The 20,474-nt window shown below is 36.9% G+C and overlaps 2 long non-coding RNA genes across 2 annotated transcripts; one reads left to right on the forward strand and one right to left on the reverse strand.

The window, feature by feature from the left end:
- Positions 1-2,889: 2,889 nt before the first annotated feature.
- Positions 2,890-5,136, reverse strand: LOC136810827 (uncharacterized). Its single transcript, XR_010847161.1, has 3 exons — positions 4,807-5,136; positions 3,246-3,312; positions 2,890-2,945 (listed from the first exon to the last, which is right to left on the reverse strand). It is a non-coding gene; the product is annotated as an uncharacterized lncRNA (long non-coding RNA).
- Positions 5,137-17,184: 12,048 nt separating this feature from the next.
- Positions 17,185-19,682, forward strand: LOC136810841 (uncharacterized). Its single transcript, XR_010847164.1, has 3 exons — positions 17,185-17,385; positions 18,478-18,560; positions 18,728-19,682. It is a non-coding gene; the product is annotated as an uncharacterized lncRNA (long non-coding RNA).
- Positions 19,683-20,474: the final 792 nt, after the last annotated feature.

Below are 20,474 nucleotides of genomic sequence, written 5' to 3' on the forward strand. Positions count from 1 at the left end.
CCATCAAATCCCGGGCAAACCCTGCATTTTGACCTCATCCAGGTCTTTCTACAAAATTTTGCAGGGTGCAGGCCTGCAAAACGCTTTTGTGCACAAAATCTAAAATACAGACTCGAATTCACGCTTCCTGTAACGCGACTTGATAAACAGTTTTCTTATATTTACCGCGGACTTTAAGTCAGTAAAATAAATCTAATGACACTAACGAATGATCCGGAAAAACAACTCCGGGTAGGCTAAAAACAAGCTGCGACAAAAAAGACTCCGGAGCATACCCTGCGAGTGCATGTTTTGCAGGGGTGTCGCACCGCCCCTGCTGTCTGGTCTGTGTTTTGTTCTCTGTTTTTGCATTTTTGGGATTTTCAGTGTTTTTGGACATTTTCAATTAATTTATGTTAATTTATGTCAATTTATTCAATAAATTTCAAATAGTATATGTCAACTTTGCTTTATTCTGCATTTTTTCATTTATAAATTTTTGGTCTGTATTTTATACACAAGTTGATAAATAGCAGTGCCATTCTCAGTTTTTGCATTCATTCCAAAAGGAGCACTTGAAGGGTGAACATCATTTTCCAAATTTCAACTTTCAACAAGACTTAGTCATTCAATTCAAATATGACTTAGTCACACATTTTTCTCACCTTCATTTGCCCCTGACCCAACAAACATGCATAACTATAAACCCTCGAATGTAACGGAGCCCGATTTTCGAAAGAAAATTTTTTTGGGCAAATTTGGGCCCAAAAACGGCTAAAAAACGGGGTTTTGTGAAAAATTGGATCATTAATTTTTTCTGATTTTTTTGCATGAAAGTAGGTAAAAGATGGCTGAAGCAGATTTTTGTAAAAGAAGAATTTTTCAGCTCAAAAAACGCATCTTTATCTATAAGAATCACTATTAATAAGCATACATCAATGTTCTTAGCCAAATTACTCAATTTTTTGATGAGATAGATGTTTGTTTTTGCTCACAAAGTCTTGAATATGAAAGAATATTTCAAGAGCATGAAATTTTGGTTTCTAAACGTTTTTTTTTATAAGAAACAAACGACTAATTTTAATAGATCGTCACTATTTGTGTTCTGAATGATTGTTTAATGGTCACGTCACGTAGATGTCAATTATAAATGTGTTAAATGCATAACCAGGTAGGTCCATAAAAGTATCACTTGTTTTCTCCTCGCATTGCTATCTAACTTTCATCATCAGGTAGGTCCATTCAGCATCTAGCTTGTTTGTTGTTGGTCTGTCAGGGCAGAGATTTCCAATGGGTCTTTTGGTTGTACTGTCATTGGCTCAGTAAAAGTTAGAATTAATCCTTCTCTGTGTCCTGTGGTTGGTCATGTTTCTCCTTCTTTTTCTTACGTTTTTTCTTCTTGGCGTTTGACGGGTTTTCGTTTGGTTGGTCATCTGATGATTGATCGATGTTTCCGTTTTGACATTGTTGATACGGTTGACAGGATTGTGTCATTCGATGCAGTGCTTGCTTTGTCTGAGTCCTCCGATATGGGTCCGATGGGGTCGATGGGTTTTCCACCAAAATCAATCGTGTCTGAAGCATCAATTTCAAAGTTGACCTGACCTTTCGCTTGATCACAAAGGGAGTGGTCGTCTGGGGAATTGTGGAATTCGTCAACCCCACGTGCCAGCCTCCTGAAATGATACCAAGTTCTTTTGAAAAACGTTGTCTGTAGAATTCAACTGGGATAGAAATTCGAGCCTAATTTTTACACCAGTGTGAATTTTGGACTATGTTCTGAGGGATTAACCAAGGAGTTTTGAAAAAGCGTAATTTGGGTTCTGTAAAATTTCACCGGGTTGGACAGCATTTTATTTCAATTTCTCACTGGGGTTGAGATCACACACCTTAAATTGCCTGGGATGAGTCATTTCTTTACTGGTGCTTAAATTTAGGCTATTTTAGAGCATTTTTTTCACCGGGTTATTCACCGAGGCGGATCTGACCGGGTCACTGATTCAGGGGTGTATGGTTAGTTTAGCTCGTCAAGATGACAAATTACGTTATATTACGTTTTTTGAGAACACTTAATATTTTTTACATTTTTCACTTCAAAAACTTAAACTCAATATCATATGGGAACAGATTTTTCAGCTCGTTCATAACCAAAAAAATTGGAAAACCAAGACGCCAATTATTGAGTGACAGCGTCATCTCTCTTTCAATTTCTTCGTCAATCAAAACAAGGCAACATCTTTTGACGACGTGACGTTAATCTGGGAACCTAAACTTGAGCATATCCAAGACAGCTTGTGTGTGTTCTTGATAGTCTAAAATTAATAAGAAATCGAAGATAGGGAAAGCTGTTTTGAGTTGTAAAGATATTCGAAAACTGCGAAATTAAAATCATTGCGAAGTTATCATGCAACAAAGTTTTTGCCAAAAATTCTCGCCAAAAATTAGTCTTCTTTAAAGTATGTAGTATAATTGCTTGTGTTTTGATACACCAGACGAAAAGTTCTTTGAGTTTAGTTAAGTCGTTACCTTTTTCATTCAATTTTTTCTTTTCATCCATATCCATGAAGTTCCAAAAAGTTTCTTCGAGTGTCTACGTAGGTAAAAAAACTTTTATCCCAACTGGATTAAGACCTTCTAACTTTACGTTTTCAGTAACTCAGTTTCTCTAAAAAACGTCTCAGTGAGGCAATACTACAACCAATACGTGCTATGAGGTCATGTGGGAGCCTATTCTAATACAAGAGAACAGGACCAAGGAAAAAAGGTTCTGGTATTGTGGACACTCTAAAAAGTTTCAGTGATTTAAGCGAAGAAGGTTTGGTTTTGGTGGTGATATCAAAGTAAGGGGAGGGTCATTTCATAGCAAGGAAAATAAAACTTCAAGTTGTACACTATGTTAAACAAACATACTTCTTTGATGTGATCTATTTCAAATGCATCGTGTTTTTCTGGTTGTGACTTTGATTCTATAAAAAGAAAAAGAAATAGCAGATTTAGATTATTTGTTATTTCAAGGGTGAATTGTCAAAAAATATCCACAAGAGAGCTGATCTGCTGAAAAAGACTTCACTCGTCAGTTTTCTTGTTGTTATTGCTGTATCTTCTGTACATATTAAGTAGGACAAAATTGTTTCTAAAAACAGCTATAATTTCAAAACGAGGATAGCTAGAAAGTAACAATGTTAGCAAATGATACTGCTGTCTTGGTTTCTACATTTGAACAGTTTTTACTGACAACAGGATTTTAAGGATTAAAAGAAACTTACTGGAATTAGATTCAAGCTTTACGTTATCTTTTTTGAAATTTTCGGAATCGTGTTGAACTGGGTTGCACTAAATAAAAAACAAAAGCTAAATATTAATGAACGACAAGTTCTTATCTCCAGTAAACACGTTAGTTCGAATTGTAGAAGTTTGAATTAGAAAGAGTGAAAACATACGATTCCCAGCCAATTGTTACATCATTATCAAACACATTCAAAAAGTACAAAGGATGTCCAGGAAAACTTTTCTGACTGATCTTTTTCTCCTCGCATTGCTATCTTACTTTTATCATCAGGTAGGTCCATTCAGCAGCTAGCTTTTTGGACCTACCTCCGGGTACCCCGGTGGAGGTTCTATAAATTAACCCATGTCCGTTCGTCTGTTCGTTCGTCTGTTCGTCCGTCCGTCCGTCTGTTACCAGCTTTTCTCAGGATTGGCTCATTAGTTTTTTCTGATTTTTTGCACAATGATGCAAAATCGCAATGCCCAGAACGTGACGGAGCCCGATTTTTGAGAAAAAATTTATTTGGGCAAATTTGGGCCAAAAACTGCCTAAAAATAGGGTTTTTTGGACTTTGTGCAAAATCCTGTCATTACTTTTTTCTGATTTTTTGTACAAAGATGGAGGGCAAGATTCTCTAAAGAATGGCTGAAGTGGTTTTCCCGGAAAATTCTTATTCGCCTTAAAAAACGGATTTTCGTATTTTTGGGGAAATTCCCTTTAACCAAATAAGAAAATATAGCTTTTCTCAATGTTGACTCGTTATTTTTTTCTGATTTTTTGCACAACGATGCAAAATGGCAATGCCTAAAATGTGTCGGAGCCTGATTTTCGAGAAAAAATATATTTGGGCAAATTTGGGCCAAAAACTGCCTAAAAATAGGGTTTTTTGTACTTTGTGCAAAATCCTGTCATTACTTTTTTCTGATTTTTTGTATATAAAGATGGAGGGCAAGATTCTCTAAAGAATGGCTGAAGTGGTTTTTCCCGGGAAATTCTTATTCGCCTTAAAAAACGGATTTTCGTATTTTTGGGGAAATTCCCTTTAACCAAATAAGAAAATATAGCTTTTCTCAATGTTGACTCGTAATTTTTTTCTGATTTTTTGCACAATGATGCAAAATGGCAATGTCCAAAATGTGAAGGAGCCAGATTTTTAAGGAAAATCTTTTTGGGCAAATTTGGGCCAAAAACAGCTTAAAAGGTTTTTGGGCCTGAATGGTTTAAGTGATTTTCGTATTTGGGGAAATCCCTTTTTACCATTTTACATTATTCAACACACAAGCTTTATTTTTCCATTCTGAATTTTTGTACAATTATTGTCACTTTTTTCTTATTTTCATCTGATGTTAATCATTAGGTAGGTCCATTCAGCATGTTGCTTGTTTGTTCTCGTTTCTAATTTTGTTAAAGTTACTATTTTGTTCTGTTTGTGGCCCTTCGTGGAAACAATTCCTCAGCTATCTAAAAGCTGTTGAATTTTTCGAAGCATGCCACGTAAAATATTTGTTATCATTATTATTAGAGCACTACTCGTCCGATTAACTCAAAAAACATCACACCATGGCCTCGTTTTGGCGGTTCTTTTCCTACTTTGCTTGTTTTTGAGCTTTCCTTTGAACCAATTCTAAAAGAAAAATCATAGTTTAGATTAGAGCACCACTCGTCCGATTAACTCAAAAAACATCACATGATGGCCTCATTTTGGCGGTTCTTTTCCTACTTTGCTTGTTTTTGAGCTTTCCTTTGAACCAATTCTAAAAGAACAATCAAAGTTTGAATTAGAGCACCACTCGTCCGATTAACTCAAAAAACATCACCCCATGGCCTCATTTTGGCAGTTCTTTTCCTACTTTGCTTGTTTTTGAGCTTTCCTTTGAACCAATTCTAAAAGAAAAATCATAGTTTAAATTAGAGGACCACTCGTCCGATTAACTCAAAAAACTTCACCCATGGCCTCATTTTGGCGGTCCTTTTCCTACTTTGCTTGTTTTTGAGCTTTCCTTTGAACCAATTCTAAAAGAAAAATCATAGTTTAGATTAGAGCACTACTCGTCCGATTAACTCAAAAAAACCTTACCCATGGCCTCATTTTGGTGGTCCTTTTCCTACTTTGCTTGTTTTTGAGCTTTCCTTTGAACCAATTCTAAAAGAAAAATCATAGTTTAGATTAGAGCACCACTCGTCCGATTAACTCAATAGCATTTTCCAATCAGTTCTCTCGGGTGCCTAATAGCCGGGGGGGCGCTAATTAATTTTTTTTGTTTTTATTTTTTTTTGAAAGTTCCCTCTTTTGCCCTAATTCTGCTGTATTAGCCTCGAAAATTTTCCACCCAGGACATTTTTATTCCAACCCTCTCCCCGCATATTAAGTTTTGAGATTTTTTCCAAACCCCCCGGCTATTAGGTACCCGAGAGTAGATACAGTTTATCCTAGGGTTGTTTAGGCAAAAAGGTCAATTTTAAGCCCGTCTGTAAAATACACGGTATCAACAGGTGGCATTTAAAAAACATGTTGCCTCACAAAATTTGAGCACAAAAAGTTGTGAAAAAGTTAGAGGGAGGTCCTAGTGTCGACATTTTCAAATGACGATGCGATGACGTCATCAACTGACAATGACGTCATCAATGACGCCGAAAGTTTCACGGAAGATGACAATTCAAGTTTGGTGCACATTTTCAAAATTTAAATTCACTTGAATAAAGATTTCTCATTGGGGGGCCCAAGATGCTCGAAGGGATAATGAAGGAGCTGTTGAATGGCAATAGGAATATTGTTAATATAATGTGAAATCATCCAGTAATTCCTTTTTAAAAACCATGACATATCTATATTTTAAAATATAACTTAAGGTACTGTAATAAAACGTTCATAAGATTTAATTGTTGGATTTTTTTATTATTGTTTGGAACAACTTGACCTGATCCCTGTAGAAATTCCGTAAATGAAGTAGTTTTTGTCATCTCTTTTATCACCAATTTGGTATAACCATAAATACAAAGGAGGTCTCTCTCTTTTTTAAAAATATATGCTTGAGTTATGTACATTTAAAAATGTTTTCTTTTTTTGTTGATTAAAATAAAAATATTGAGGTAGTCGACTGAGGGAGAAGGTAGATAGATCGCAGAGCTCGAGATGAACGGGAATCTTCCAAAATTGCCGCCCTTATAAAATCCAAAAGGCAGTAGGCAATCACGAGAACAAAAGGAAAACTGACAAAATGATGAGTTAGCAAAAAAGTGTAGCGTGGGAATCTCATCCTGCAAAATCAAAACAAACAAAGTCTGGAAGATTGATTTAGAATAAAAATGGAGGAGATTTATTATAATGAATTAATGGGTCATTATCTCACAAGGCCAGGATGGAAGTATAGTTATCAAAGCGGGAGCATAGAATCACGTGGAAGTGTAGGAAAAGATCTGGGAAAAGCTCAATTGTCTTGTGGTCATTTCTTGTTCGGGGCGCGGGCCGGACACGCTGATTAGCGGACAATTCTATTTTCCCCGGCCATTTCCTAGTCAAATCCTCATAAAAAAGTTTCCAAATGGCGGACACTCAATTAGCGGACCCTCCAATTAGTGGACAAAACTTTTTGCATGAAATGAACAAAACCCTACTTTTTTCCCTCTAATTAGCGAACATCGACGGTCAAAGAGGTCACAGACTTTAAAAAATTAGACAGGATTGATTTATCCAAACTATTTATTTCTTGAACACTTCAAAGTTTCATTGAACAAATTCCTTATAGACGTTTAGAGCGGTCCCTTTATCCAGTCGGTGAATTTACTTACGTCGTAGAAATAATGAATTACAGGGACCTCAAGACTACTGTGATTCATAAAAACTAAATTGTCGCATTTAGATAATCATTCTCTTGTTCTTCAATGTCCTAAGGTCTCTAGAAAAGCACTTCGGACCAAAGTCTTACCTACTTAATCCCTTAATAGTACCTTATTCCAAAATTATAGCCATAATTAAAAAGTTATCAAAAGGCGGACACTTCTAATTAGCGGACACTTCTAATTAGCGGACACTAACCCTATTCCCCGATGGTGTCCGCTAATTGGAGGTTCCACTGTACATAATTTACAATATAGTTTTTATAATATATAGATATAAAATTATAGATATAGATGGGCCATCATAGTTATGCTTTAAAGAAAAACTTTTATTTCGAACTCACGTCAACATTGATATGGTGTAAACCATATGTTCCAATTGGAGGAGGGGAGCTGGCGGCGGCGGTGGTGGTGGTGGTAGTGGTTGGGGCAGTTATGCCATCAGGAGTCGAAAAAATGGTAGTGGTTGAAGTGGTGGTGGTGTTGGTTGTCTTGGCAGTGAAGGTTTCTTGAAAGAAATCCCTTTCTGAGATATCTCTGACATATGACTGACGGTGGTGGTGGTAGTGGTTGGGGCAGTTATGCCATCAGGAGTCGAAAAAATGGTGGTGGTTGAAGTGGTGGTGGTGTTGGTTGTCTTAGCAGTGAAGGTTTCCTGAAAGAAATCCCTTTCTGAGATATCACTGACATATGACTGACGGTGGTGGTGTAGTGGTTGGGGCAGTTATGCCATCAGGAGTCGAAAAATGGTGGTGGTTGAAGTGGTGGTGGTGTTGGTTGTCTTGGCAGTGAAGGTTTCTTGAAAGAAATCCCTTTCTGAGATATCACTGACATATGACTGACGGCGGTGGTGGTAGTGGTTGGGGCAGTTATGCCATCAGGAGTCGAAAAAATGGTAGTGGTTGAAGTGGTGGTGGTGTTGGTTGTCTTAGCAGTGAAGGTTTCCTGAAAGAAATCCCTTTCTGAGATATCACTGACATATGACTGACGGTGGTGGTGGTAGTGGTTGGGGCAGTTATGCCATCAGGAGTCGAAAAAATGGTGGTGGTTGAAGTGGTGGTGGTGTTGGTTGTCTTGGCAGTGAAGGTTTCTTGAAAGAAATCCCTTTCTGAGATATCACTGACATATGACTGACGGCGGTGGTGGTAGTGGTTGGGGCAGTTATGCCATCAGGAGTCGAAAAAATGGTGGTGGTTGAAGTGGTGGTGGTGTTGGTTGTCTTGGCAGTGAAGGTTTCCTGAAAGAAATCCTTTCTGAGATATCTCTGACATATGACTGACGGTGGGTGGTGGTAGTGGTTGGGGCAGTTATGCCATCAGGAGTCGAAAAATGGTAGTGGTTGAAGTGGTGGTGGTGTTTGTCTTGGCAGTGAAGGTTTCTTGAAAAAAATCCCTTTCTGAGATATCACTGACATATGACTGACGGTGGTGGTGGTAGTGGTTGGGGCAGTTATGCCATCAGGAGTTTAAAAATGGTGGTGGTTGAAGTGGTGGTGGTGTTGGTTGTCTTGGCAGTGAAGGTTTCTTGAAAGAAATCCCTTTCTGAGATATCACTGACATATGACTGACGGCGGTGGTGGTAGTGGTTGGGCAGTTATGCCATCAGGAGTCGAAAAAATGGTAGTGGTTGAAGTGGTGGTGGTGTTGGTTGTCTTGGCAGTGAAGGTTTCTTGAAAGAAATCCCTTTCTGAGATATCACTGACATATGACTGACGGTGGTGGTGGTAGTGGTTGGGGCAGTTATGCCATCAGGAGTCGAAAAAATGGTAGTGGTTGAAGTGGTGGTGGTGTTGGTTGTCTTGGCAGTGAAGGTTTCTTGAAAGAAATCCCTTTCTGAGATATCACTGACATATGACTGACGGTGGTGGTGGTAGTGGTTGGGGCAGTTATGCCATCAGGAGTCGAAAAAATGGTAGTGGTTGAAGTGGTGGTGGTGTTGGTTGTCTTGGCAGTGAAGGTTTCTTGAAAGAAATCCCTTTCTGAGATATCACTGACATATGACTGACGGTGGTGGTGGTAGTGGTTGGGGCAGTTATGCCATCAGGAGTCGAAAAAATGGTAGTGGTTGAAGTGGTGGTGGTGTGGTTTGTCTTGGCAGTGAAGGTTTCTTGAAAGAAATCCCTTTCTGAGATATCTCTGACATATGACTGACGGTGGTGGTGGTAGTGGCTGGGGCAGTTATGCCATCAGGAGTCGAAAAAATGGTGGTGGTTGAAGTGGTAGTGGTGTTGGTTGTCTTGGCAGTGAAGGTTTCTTGAAAGAAATCCCTTTCTGAGATATCACTGACATATGACTGACGGCGGTGGTGGTAGTGGTTGGGGCAGTTATGCCATCAGGAGTCGAAAAAATGATAGTGGTTGAAGTGGTGGTGGTGTTGGTTGTCTTGGCAGTGAAGGTTTCTTGAAAGAAATCCCTTTCTGAGATATCACTGACATATGACTGACGGTGGTGGTGGTAGTGGTTGGGGCAGTTATGCCATCAGGAGTCGAAAAAATGGTGGTGGTTGAAGTGGTGGTGGTGTTGGTTGTCTTGGCAGTGAAGGTTTCTTGAAAGAAATCCCTTTCTGAGATATCACTGACATATGACTGACGGCGGTGGTGGTAGTGGTTGGGGCAGTTATGCCATCAGGAGTCGAAAAAATGGTGGTGGTTGAAGTGGTAGCTTAACTTAAACCTGTAAAATGAAAATAATGCCTACTATATAGTTATGCTTTAAAGAAAAACTTTTATAGCGAACTCACGTCAACATTAATATGGTGTAACCCATATCATGTTCCAATCGGAGGAGGGGAAGGTGACGGCGGAGGTGGCGGTGGGGGCATCAGGGGTCGTGGGATGTTAGCTTGTGTTAGCTTGTGTTTTTGATATCCGTGTTTCTTGGAGCGAAAGTGATTGATATAGATGGACCATCTTAGTTATGCTTTAAAGAAAAACTTTTGTAAGAAGTTCACGTCAACATTAATATGGTGTAAACCATATGTTCCAACTGGTGGCGGAGGAGGTGGTGGCGGTGGTGGTTATGGAGGATGTTGAAGCGGTGGTGGTGGTGGTGGTGGTAGATGGGGGGGAGATTGTCTTGGCAGTGGTGGACGGTGCTGCGGAAGTAGTGGTGATTGGGGTTGTGCCACCACAAAGCAAATATTTGCCTTGGCACCACCCATTGCCTGATTTGACGTGGTTGCTAAGCCATTTTCTAGAACATAACATGAAAAAAGGCCGTTCATTTTTCGTTACATGGATATTGGGTAATCGCTGAATGTTGAACCATCTTCCAATCAAAACAAGCACTAAATTCAAAAGTTCATATTTCAAGGTAGACGTAAAAACTAAATTTATTTTGACGATTGATATTTACTTTTTTCTTCCGTGCTATCGTTTGCACGGCTTGCATTGGTAAACGCAGAAGATGATGACAGGATTGGGGTCAGGCATTTTATTAAGTTCGAGCCGGCTAAAAGTTTTGGCATTGGAAGTCTGTGATAATTTGAATATTGATTTTTAGCTTTCACAATGGTCTTACGGTACCACGAGTTACTTTAGAGTTCTTTTAACAGCCTCGTTCGTAGTAATACGGTAGTTTTCTGCGTCTATTGCCAGATTGATCATGTTCACTTCTTTTGAGAACACTTATTTTCCGCTCAGCTAATACTGACGCTTTAAGACTTTTGAATCTGACGTTAGTCACCCGCTCTCTTCCGCCACCTCCTTTTCTGGAAACGTTTTTAGCATAAAAGAAATGGATCTTGGTCTTAGGAAAGACTCATCCTCACTAAAAAGTTCAAAATTGGAGCTAAAACATTTAGAAGTCAATATCTCCAAGTTCTTGATTTGATTGTCCAGATAAAATTTCGGGGAGAAAAATAGCCTAAATTAGAGGCCACTGGTTTTTAGCTAAGCATTATTTTTTCTGTTGGGATAATACTTGAGGGAGAGTAGGATAAACCAAATAAAATCTTACAATAGTGTGTATGTAATAAATAGTGGTATATTTGGAAAAAACTTGTTTCGGGTTTGAAAAACCTTCAAAAGGAACGGTCGCCCCAGCCAATGAAATAAGTACGACAAAAAGTCCAAAAAATATCATTTTCAGTTATAACACTGTGAAAATTTCTCCGATCTTGTTCAAATTTACACAGGAATTGTTTTTTTTTGTATCCTTTACTGAATTCTCATAGTGATATATTTGTAAAAAATCTGTGTCGGGTTTGAAAAATCAAAAGGAACGGTCGCCAGCCGTGATGAAATTACGACAAAGTCCAAACCACCACAGCCATAATACTGTGAAAATTTCTCCATTCGTGTTCAAATTTACACAGGAATTGTGTTTTAATATCCTTTATTGAATTCTCATAGTGATATGTTTGTAAAATATCTGTGTCGGGTTTGAAAAATCAAAAGGAACGGTCGCCCAGTCAAAAAATGATGAATACAAAACAGGATTATTTTCAGCCACACACATAACAAAAACTGCTCAGATCGTTTTCAAATTTGCACTGTAATGTTGTAATTCTAGTATTCTCTTTCGAATTCCAATGGATGTGTGATTGAAAGTTTCATTCCATTGTCAAGTTACAGAGTTTTATGGTTTTTTTTGTGCGTCCATAAAAATAGAGAAGTTAGCCATATGCAAGATTTAAGCACTCGAGCAGCTGACGATTCATGGCCAAAATTTCTCCAAAGTCTTTCCACATTGTTAGACCAGTATGCATCAAACTTCTCATAAATCATGTCCAAAACATCATGAATAATGATGAAAATGATCACTATCTTTCACTGAGATTTGCAGCTAAGCCCACTTTCGGCAGCCATCTTTTTCTAAATACTTTCACAATATTATCGAAATCCAGATAATCGGTTTTAATAAATCGGAATAGATCATCGGATTAGATAAACAAAAAAAAATGTCTTGACCGTCGTTGTTGTCGGAAGAGTAAATTAAAGGCTCCTAGGCCGGAGCAATTAGGATGTGAGTAAAAATTCAGTAAAAATTAATTTTTTTTTAGGGACACGTTTAGCAAAGTCAAAATCTTTTAGGAATCATCTGTTATGTTCATCAAGTTTACAGGTTTTCCATGATTTTCCACCTTTTTGTTGAATTTTGAATAATTAAAGATTTAATCTTGCTAATGGAACCATGGCAAGAATAACCAAAGCTTCTTCGAGAAAGTCTTTTCCCGTATTTGCTATTAACAAATGCTGTTGTGGACATTTTAGGCTTAGCTAGAAGGTATTCAAATATTTTTGATTGAAACAAATAATTTTCCATGTAAGCCTTTTTAAGAGCGTTATCCATCGATTAGTTATCGATTAGATTTGTTAAATAGTTTGACACCAGTGGCACTGTCTCTGGAAAGACTTAGGGGCAACTTGAGACCCCTATTATTGAATGCTTGTGAGCTAACCACTGCGCCACAACTGGCTTAAATTTAAGCTAATTGTTAAATGATCTATTCTGTCGTGCTTTAGTTTTATATAATCACAATATATTCAAATTAGAAATGTTTCTGAAAGGGTTTCTGATTGGATTATGTTCAGAAACAGGAAGTTTATGAATAGTGGAATAATAGTAAGATAGAGAGAAATGTTCTTACGTTGACAGGCGATTGTCGGATAATGACCAGTTGGTAGGAGATGCGATAAACGAAAAGCAGCGGTAGCAGCGATTTTACGTAACAATGTTTGAATCAAACAGAAACCCCTTTTACGATGTTGTTAACGAATCAAATTTTTCCACTAGTGTTGGATTGATAGGAATAATGGGATAATGGTCAAAGCAAAGAGAGAGATGCTCTTACGTTGACAGGTGACCATTAATAGGTAATACAACCCGGGGTGGCACTCGATTTCGAAACAAAGGTATGTGCCGCGCAAAAACTGCCTTTCAAAATCGCACCCTTACAGTGCAGTTTGAGATGGTTGAAAAGGTACCCTTTCAGTGCATTTTGTCTGGATTTACCCAACCCTTTTAGTGTATTATATGTTTCTTAACTGTTTTTCTCAAATAAAACGGGTGAATATTTAATTTTAAAGTTATAAGCCTTGCTGTGAAAAAAAATTAGGGAAATAACTTACCTGCAGTCAAACAAGTGTTATCATTTAATATTGGCTGAAAACTGGTTAACAATATTGTAAAAACGAAATTTTTTACTTGATTCGCCACTTGCAAACAGAAACCATGGGAACGCACTGCATTGGAGAGTCTTCTCTGGCTTTACTCTAGGGAATTCAAAGAAGCTGAGGGTCACTTTTTGGTCGGTAATTATGTTGAGAGGTTTGAGGGGTCAATTGTAAGGAATTTTAAGAGCCTTTCTGACTCCAAGATCGTAAATAGCCAGGTGAGTCTTACCCAACTTTTACCACCATCTTTTAAAAGACTTGATCGCGGCCCTCGGTGGCTGGGGACGAGCTTCCCACTCTTTTCATTCGTTCTAACACTTGCCTTCTTTCTTGATACACCCTTTTCTGTTTCAACCATTTCTCAGGAATTTTAAGACGAGCTTCGCACTATAAAACTACGATTGAGCCTCCTTGCAGTCAAAAAAATACTCTCAAGTTGAGCTTGCATTTGAGACTATTTGTTAACAAGACAAGACTTCTTTGATTGCTGGTAGTCAATAGAATATACTTACTGAAAGTTTTTGTCTACTTGTCGTTCGTTCGTTCGTTCGTTCGTTCGTTCGTTCGACGCGAAAGACATGGCGTTGTTGGTAGTCATTTCACATTCTGAGTTGCTGCATGTGATCACCGTATTACACGACGTGTTATCGGACATGGATGGTCGGTAAATGATTTCTACCTCACTAAAGAAGAACGATATTGTCTTTTTGCGGTCTGCACATATTGCCATGTCTTTTGCAACATTCAGATTCGCTGCAGTGAATTGACCACAGGAAATATATTGCTACAGTCGTTCGATGTTCTTTGTTTTTGGGATGTTGTCAATGAATCCTGGGTGCGAAGTATTGATCATGATGAAAATAGTGAAGCATGTATTCAGAGGGCAAGTATTTGTGAGTGTAAAGCTATGGATTACCCCTCCATATCGTGAAAGAGGGAAACCATTGTTTGATTTAGGGCGTTTCTTTGCAGGGCGAGGTATTGGTATTGGTATTGGTAATGTAGTTTGAAATAACTGACATGAAATGTCAGAATTTCCTCATGCTCAACTTCAGATGTTGTCTTTTGAACTCACTGTAAATTAATACTTTAAGTCGGCTTTGTTGGCGACACTGGTTATAACCGGTTAATTTATGACGTCGGCTGTCGGGGTTCCATCAGCAATCAAGCCCTTGTCTTTTGTTATAATGTCAGAATTACAAGTGGCAAGTGCATTCACCTTACCGGTGACGTAATGTTTGTTCTGATGGATTTGAGTTGATCTCGATTTTTCTTGTTTTAGCTCAATGTCCTTTTCTTTTTCCTCCCATAATATAAGGATCCCAGAGGATTCCGTTTGCATAGCAACACAGCTTATTCAACGTAACGTGATACACAAATATCTTCTTCGTGTTCGTAGTTCTACTTTGTACTGCACTTCAAACAAAGAATTTTTTCTATGATAGAATACTCACGCTTACAATTTTTTTAGCACTTTCAATGCTCTGCAAAATCCCTTCCTTATTGTCTTTGTTGCTGCTTGCTGCTTACCATCTTTCTTTTTGATTGCCTTCTTTAGATCTTCTATTTTGTTGAAGTCATTACTTTCAGCAATTTGTGATTTTAGCTGATTAATCAATTTTTGCTTTGATCTAGGATCGTCACTCTGCCTTTTCCAAAGGTCATCCGAGGGCTCGTCAGGCTTGGTTGCGTCGTTGGGTTGAGTGGCGTCCTCCTTTGGGTTGGGGGCGTTCGTCTGGTCTGTAGATTGTACGTTTTCGGACAGGTCGAATTCAAGATGGCGTCTTTCTGTACACACTGCTTTGAATGATTCTCCCTCAAAATCGAGAAAAAAGTCGTCTTTAGTTTGAGTATGGATACCCGAAAACTATCCTCCCACAGGAATCCCATACTCCTTGTCAAAACGTTGTTTTATGTATGCAATGTTTTTAATGTTTTTCGATAGCAGAGAGTCTTTTACTTCTGCTGAAGAGCAGAAGCCAGGAAAGTTAGGTACGTAGAATCTGGTGGGCTTTTCAGCCTTGCCTTTGATGACAGTTTCGTTGATCGTAATGCCTTCTTTTGGAAAAGTGTCGTCATGAGAGATTCGAAGCAATGACGTCATAATGATTTGAAACAATAACAAAACCTTTTCGAGAAAGATTGCCTGCAAAAGAATTCTTCCGTTCGTGGAATCTGTACAAAACAAAATATTAAGGGGCTTAAATAAATTCAAACGTTCAAAACATTTGAATCGAACGTTTATAGATAGTTCAAAAGTCAAAGCACCCACTTTTCGTACTGTTCACTATATATACTGTATTTTATTTATAAGAAAAATGAAAAATAAATTACTTTTAATATTGTGCCTTTTTCAGTCTCTCCTTCACAGTGTTTTTTCAGGTTTTCGTCTTTTGTTTGTCACTCCTTTTTTCAGTCCCATGTGTCTTATCTTTTTGTTTCAACTAGTTTATCATATGTTTAATTAGGACAATTATCAATAATTATGTTCATTTTTCTCCAAGCCACTAAATCATGATTCAAAATAAATAAACAACACAAAAATTTGATTTTATTCAAACAAAGCTTTTCGAGTCTTAACTGCTCATCATCAGGTTAAAAATGACATTTCTAGGTTGAAAAATGTATCTACATATCATACAAAAAATTGATTCTAGGATAAAAGGCTAATTAAAAGGGTCTATTAAAACAATATAAAACAATAAAAGAATTTTCAAAGGAGGCAATAAATCGTAAATTAATGGTTAAAACACATTGGGGAATTGATGATGTGAAGAGACGCAATGGGAAATTATTCTCTAGGTAATACCATTTCTAAATAATTGTAATTTTTTAATGTCTTTTTGATCATTAATTGATGGCTTTAAAGTCATTATAAAATATGCTTCCAGGATCTTCCTTTTTCTTGCAAATGACGGGGCTTTGCTAATGACTTTCCAAGTAAATGAATGATCTGGATTTTCGATGAGATGTTTTTGAAGGTTCTGATCTTCCTGAATTGCCATTGTGTTCCTTCCATCTTGTTGCGTCTCTTCACGTCATCAATTCCCCAATGTGTTCTAACCATTAATTTACGATTTATTGCCTCCTTTGAAAATTCTTTTATTGTTTTATATTGTTTTAATAGACCCTTTTAATTAGCCTTTTATCCTAGAATCAATTTTTTGTATGATATGTAGATACATTTTTCAACCTAGAAATGTCATTTTTAACCTGATGATGAGCAGTTAAGACTCGAAAAGCTTTGTTTGAATAAAAATCAAATTTTTGTGTTGTTTATTTATTTTCAATAATTATGTCTCATGGTATCACTTTTTTATTACCTCTCAGGAATAGAAGTGTTTTTTAAATAATTTCATATAGTTTATAAAAAACATTTTCAATCACACACTTCATATGCATTATGCATTCAGACTGGAAGGATTAAACATGTCAATCTTCAACTTGAACTTTTTCAAATAATTTTCAACAACAATTTTAAATTAAGTTCAAATTTGAATCAACATCTAAATCTTTTGAACACACACATTTTCACAGCTTTCAACTTTGGCTCACTTGGTAGGTTCATGTTTGTTTTTGTTTGTCAGCCATTTTGTTTTGCCTTTTTTTAGATGTGTCTTAGCCTCTTAGGTTAAGTTAGGACTTAAAGTTTTTTCACTATTTTTCTCATCATGTTTTGACTTAACTTTACTTTAGACTTAGATTTTCTTTCAAAATTTCATTTACTCAGACTTAAAATTCCTTTTTGAACAATATCATTATTACAAATCCTGAGTCAATTTTACGGTGTGTACTACACAGCTTAGATTAATTTTAAAATATTGATCAAATCGTAAGATTAGTTTTTCTGTTTCTACAAATTTGCCAAAAACGTAAATTTCTTGCCATAAAAAATGCTTGAAACTTGACGTAGAAAGGCATAGATTGTTTCTTGCTCGCATAGAAACTGATGTTAATGTTAATCTGTTTTTTCTTCCAGATAAATACATAAACGACAAAAAAAAAACACACAAATCCTATGAACTGATTGAACAGTTAGAAATCATTAGTATCATCGATGCATTTAATTGGACTTTGTTCACCACGATATCCACTGAAATCTGCTGGTGTATAAAATCTGTTGGTATATGTATCAAATCAGCTCTATGATGTTGCGTACAGACAAACGATTTCAAGGTATTTTGAGGTAAGAAAACTCCCTCTCCCCAAAAGCATGCCACTGATTTATAAGTAGGTTGACGTCAACACGATAGCTATGATATTTTGAGGGATTTTACTGATCACTTGCACGTTTTTTATAAGAATATTCAAAAAAAAATTGTTTTCAATCTATAATAGGTTCTAAACGAAACAAATATACAAACACTAAAGGTTCCTAGCCTCCCGCTAAAAAACCCTAGATTATACCATAGAGGTATAAAGAAAGACAGGAGATGAATTTGTCGGTAATTGGTCGTTAAAGTCTTTTGATTTCTTTTATGTAATAAATCAAAAGAAATTCTAGGCTCGCCCGATGAAATACGACTTTTTAGTAGAACTCAAGTTTGCTCTGAACATTCTTACTATCAGCATCGAAGATTTCTAGCCTTCTAATATACGAGAATAAAATAAAATTTAGCTCCACGAAATAAGTTTGCGTTCAATTTTGTCATCCATTAAATTTTGTGTTGAAAAGATATTTTCTCCCAGCCAGAAAATAAAAAAGTTCTGTATAAGCACACACAGTTTCAGACCCAATTTGTAGACAAAAAGTCGCTGGAGAATTTTGGAGGAAAGTATTAAGCAATAGAGTTCACCTTGAAGAAAATGTTGATCGAAAAATCTTGTCATTTGATGAAGGATTGCAAAGTTTACAGGCCTTTTTTAATCCAAATATTTTCTTACACCAATGTCAGAAACAATGAATCTCGTCTCATCTTATTTCCAACACTTAAGTTAGCCAATAAGATTTCACCTATCAACAAAAGAGCTCATTAAAAATACACGATATATGAGATTATGAGCATGCATACCTCGTAATTTTTTTAATCGTAGGGCGAGCATGGTTACAATAGCATACTTCTCCTGTTTCTTTATACCTCCATGATTATACCGCCAGGAGGTGGGAACCAAAAATTTTTTATTCATTTTCCATCGGATGTTTTCAAGTGCGTCACGCTTTAAAATATCCATATCTTGTAATATATTGGCCATTGAAGCCTCTTGTTCTTATATAGTTTGTTCTTATACAAAAAGCCTTTACTTCTTGATTCAAGACCGTTAATTTCTTTTACTAAAGTTGGTGCTTGAAATCTGTTGGTATATGCGTCAAATCAGCGTTATGGTGTAACGTACAGACAAATGATTTAAAGGTATTTTGAGGTAAGAAAACTCTCCCCAAAAGCATGCCACTGATTTATTTATAGCCTTTATTTCTTGATTCGAGACTGTTAATTTCTTTTACTAAAGTAAAAGAATAATTCACCTGTATTCTGCTCATTATTTAAAAGAAGTGAAAGTTCTAATTAATTCTTTGCTCCCCTTTTCAGCTATGATGAATATCCTAATCTATTTGAAAAGAAGATGGAACCTCGCCGAAACCAGTAGTATGTCAATTCGCTTTCGATTTTTGCATCATTCTGTCTCATGGCTGTTGACGATTTGGTGAACAAACAAAAATAGAATAGAGAAGAAAGAATGGTCAAAGAAAGACTCGTCATATTGGCAGACTTATGAAGAGCAACAAAAGTTTGACCAATGATGATTCATTACCCTTGACAGAAGAACGCATCTCATGGTTGTTCGATGCTTTGTGAAAATTTTCGTTCATGTTGTACAGAAAAATTTATTTGAAGGATAAAAACTGTTGAAACGAAAAATTGCTTAGACCAGAACCATGCAATTTTGAAAGATTTATTCTGTCATGAGTTGGAACTCAACGCATTGTAGACAGGCTGCTGGTGCCATAAAATATGGATGACTGTGGGACAAATGCCGAGTTGATTTTTCTCATTGCTGGTTGGAACATACAAGCAATATTGTTATTCACACAATCTATTACTGGTACGCGTTTTGATGTTTATATTTTGAATCTCAAGTTTTGGTTGGAGTTGAACTTGTTGGATTTTTTGGCTTCATTTGATTAGCTCTGGTTATGCATGACCAATACAATTGGAAGTAATTGAAACGAATCACTTAATGAGAGTGGTATGGTGTGGTATGAAATTCAATTTTTATTTTGTTTCAAATTTTATTTTATTTGTCTTGTGTCTACATTAAGTCAGTTCAAGTCCTTCTTGATAAAAAGTGCTTGCTTGGACTTTGAAACGAAACATTTTGAGTTGGGAGATGAAAAGTTACGCGGCTGACCCTACTCTAAAACAGAGCCTCCCGGTCCAACGAAATAAATAAAATTTCTTTGACTCCGATTGAAAGGGACACTAAAGTATAGAGGCCCCCCAGCGGCACCCCTAATCACGCCATCACGCAAAAAAATTTTCTCAATCACGCATCGCGAAAATCGCGAAAATTTGTCATCACGCAAAAAATAGCGGAAAAAAAGCCCAAATCACGCCATCACGCCAAAAAAAGTCTCTAATCACGCCATCACGCAAACCGCTGGGGGGGACACTAAAGTATACATACCGCAGATTTTTCTTTGTCATGTGATCTTTTTCTTTCGACATGTCTTTCAAGAGACCTAACCCTTCCATTGTGAAGTGCTTGTAGGTTATATGAGCATCCAGATGCTTCAAATTTATCATTTACTGTTTGTTTAGCCATAAGAAGATTGATGCTTAAAAATAGACCCTTTTGCTTTGATCGAAAATTTCTTGGATAAATTCTTTTTCAAACTTGCTTTGCTTCTGACTTGTGAGGGATTTTTTTTCGTTTACAGGTGTGGTGTTTAAATGTACCTTTAGTCCCTCTAACCAACCCAAAATTTTCGGATGAATCTTCTAGATCTTTATTTCGATCTTTCGGTCTTTATGAAAGACGTTCCGTATCGTTAGTTTCTTTCTTTTCTTTGTTTTGTTCCGTATCGTTATCATTTTCCGGTTGGTTGTCAAGTTCAGAACTGCCCGAATCTACGTCACTATTAAAATGGCGGATTTTGTCTAAACAAACTGCTCTGAGCCACTTACTATGAAATTGAAACTCGAAATCATCCAATCCATCATCATCATAATGATAGAAAAATGCCGACGTTAAAGCCTCCGACGGCAATATTAAACTTTTCGTTAAAGGGTGAATAGCTTCAATTGGCTGAGAGGCTGGAGATGAATTTGAAACCAC

This window comes from Clytia hemisphaerica, unplaced genomic scaffold (genome assembly GCF_902728285.1).
Source record: "Clytia hemisphaerica strain Z4C2 unplaced genomic scaffold, Clytia hemisphaerica genome assembly, whole genome shotgun sequence".
NCBI classification, from domain to species: Eukaryota; Metazoa; Cnidaria; class Hydrozoa; order Leptothecata; family Clytiidae; genus Clytia; species Clytia hemisphaerica.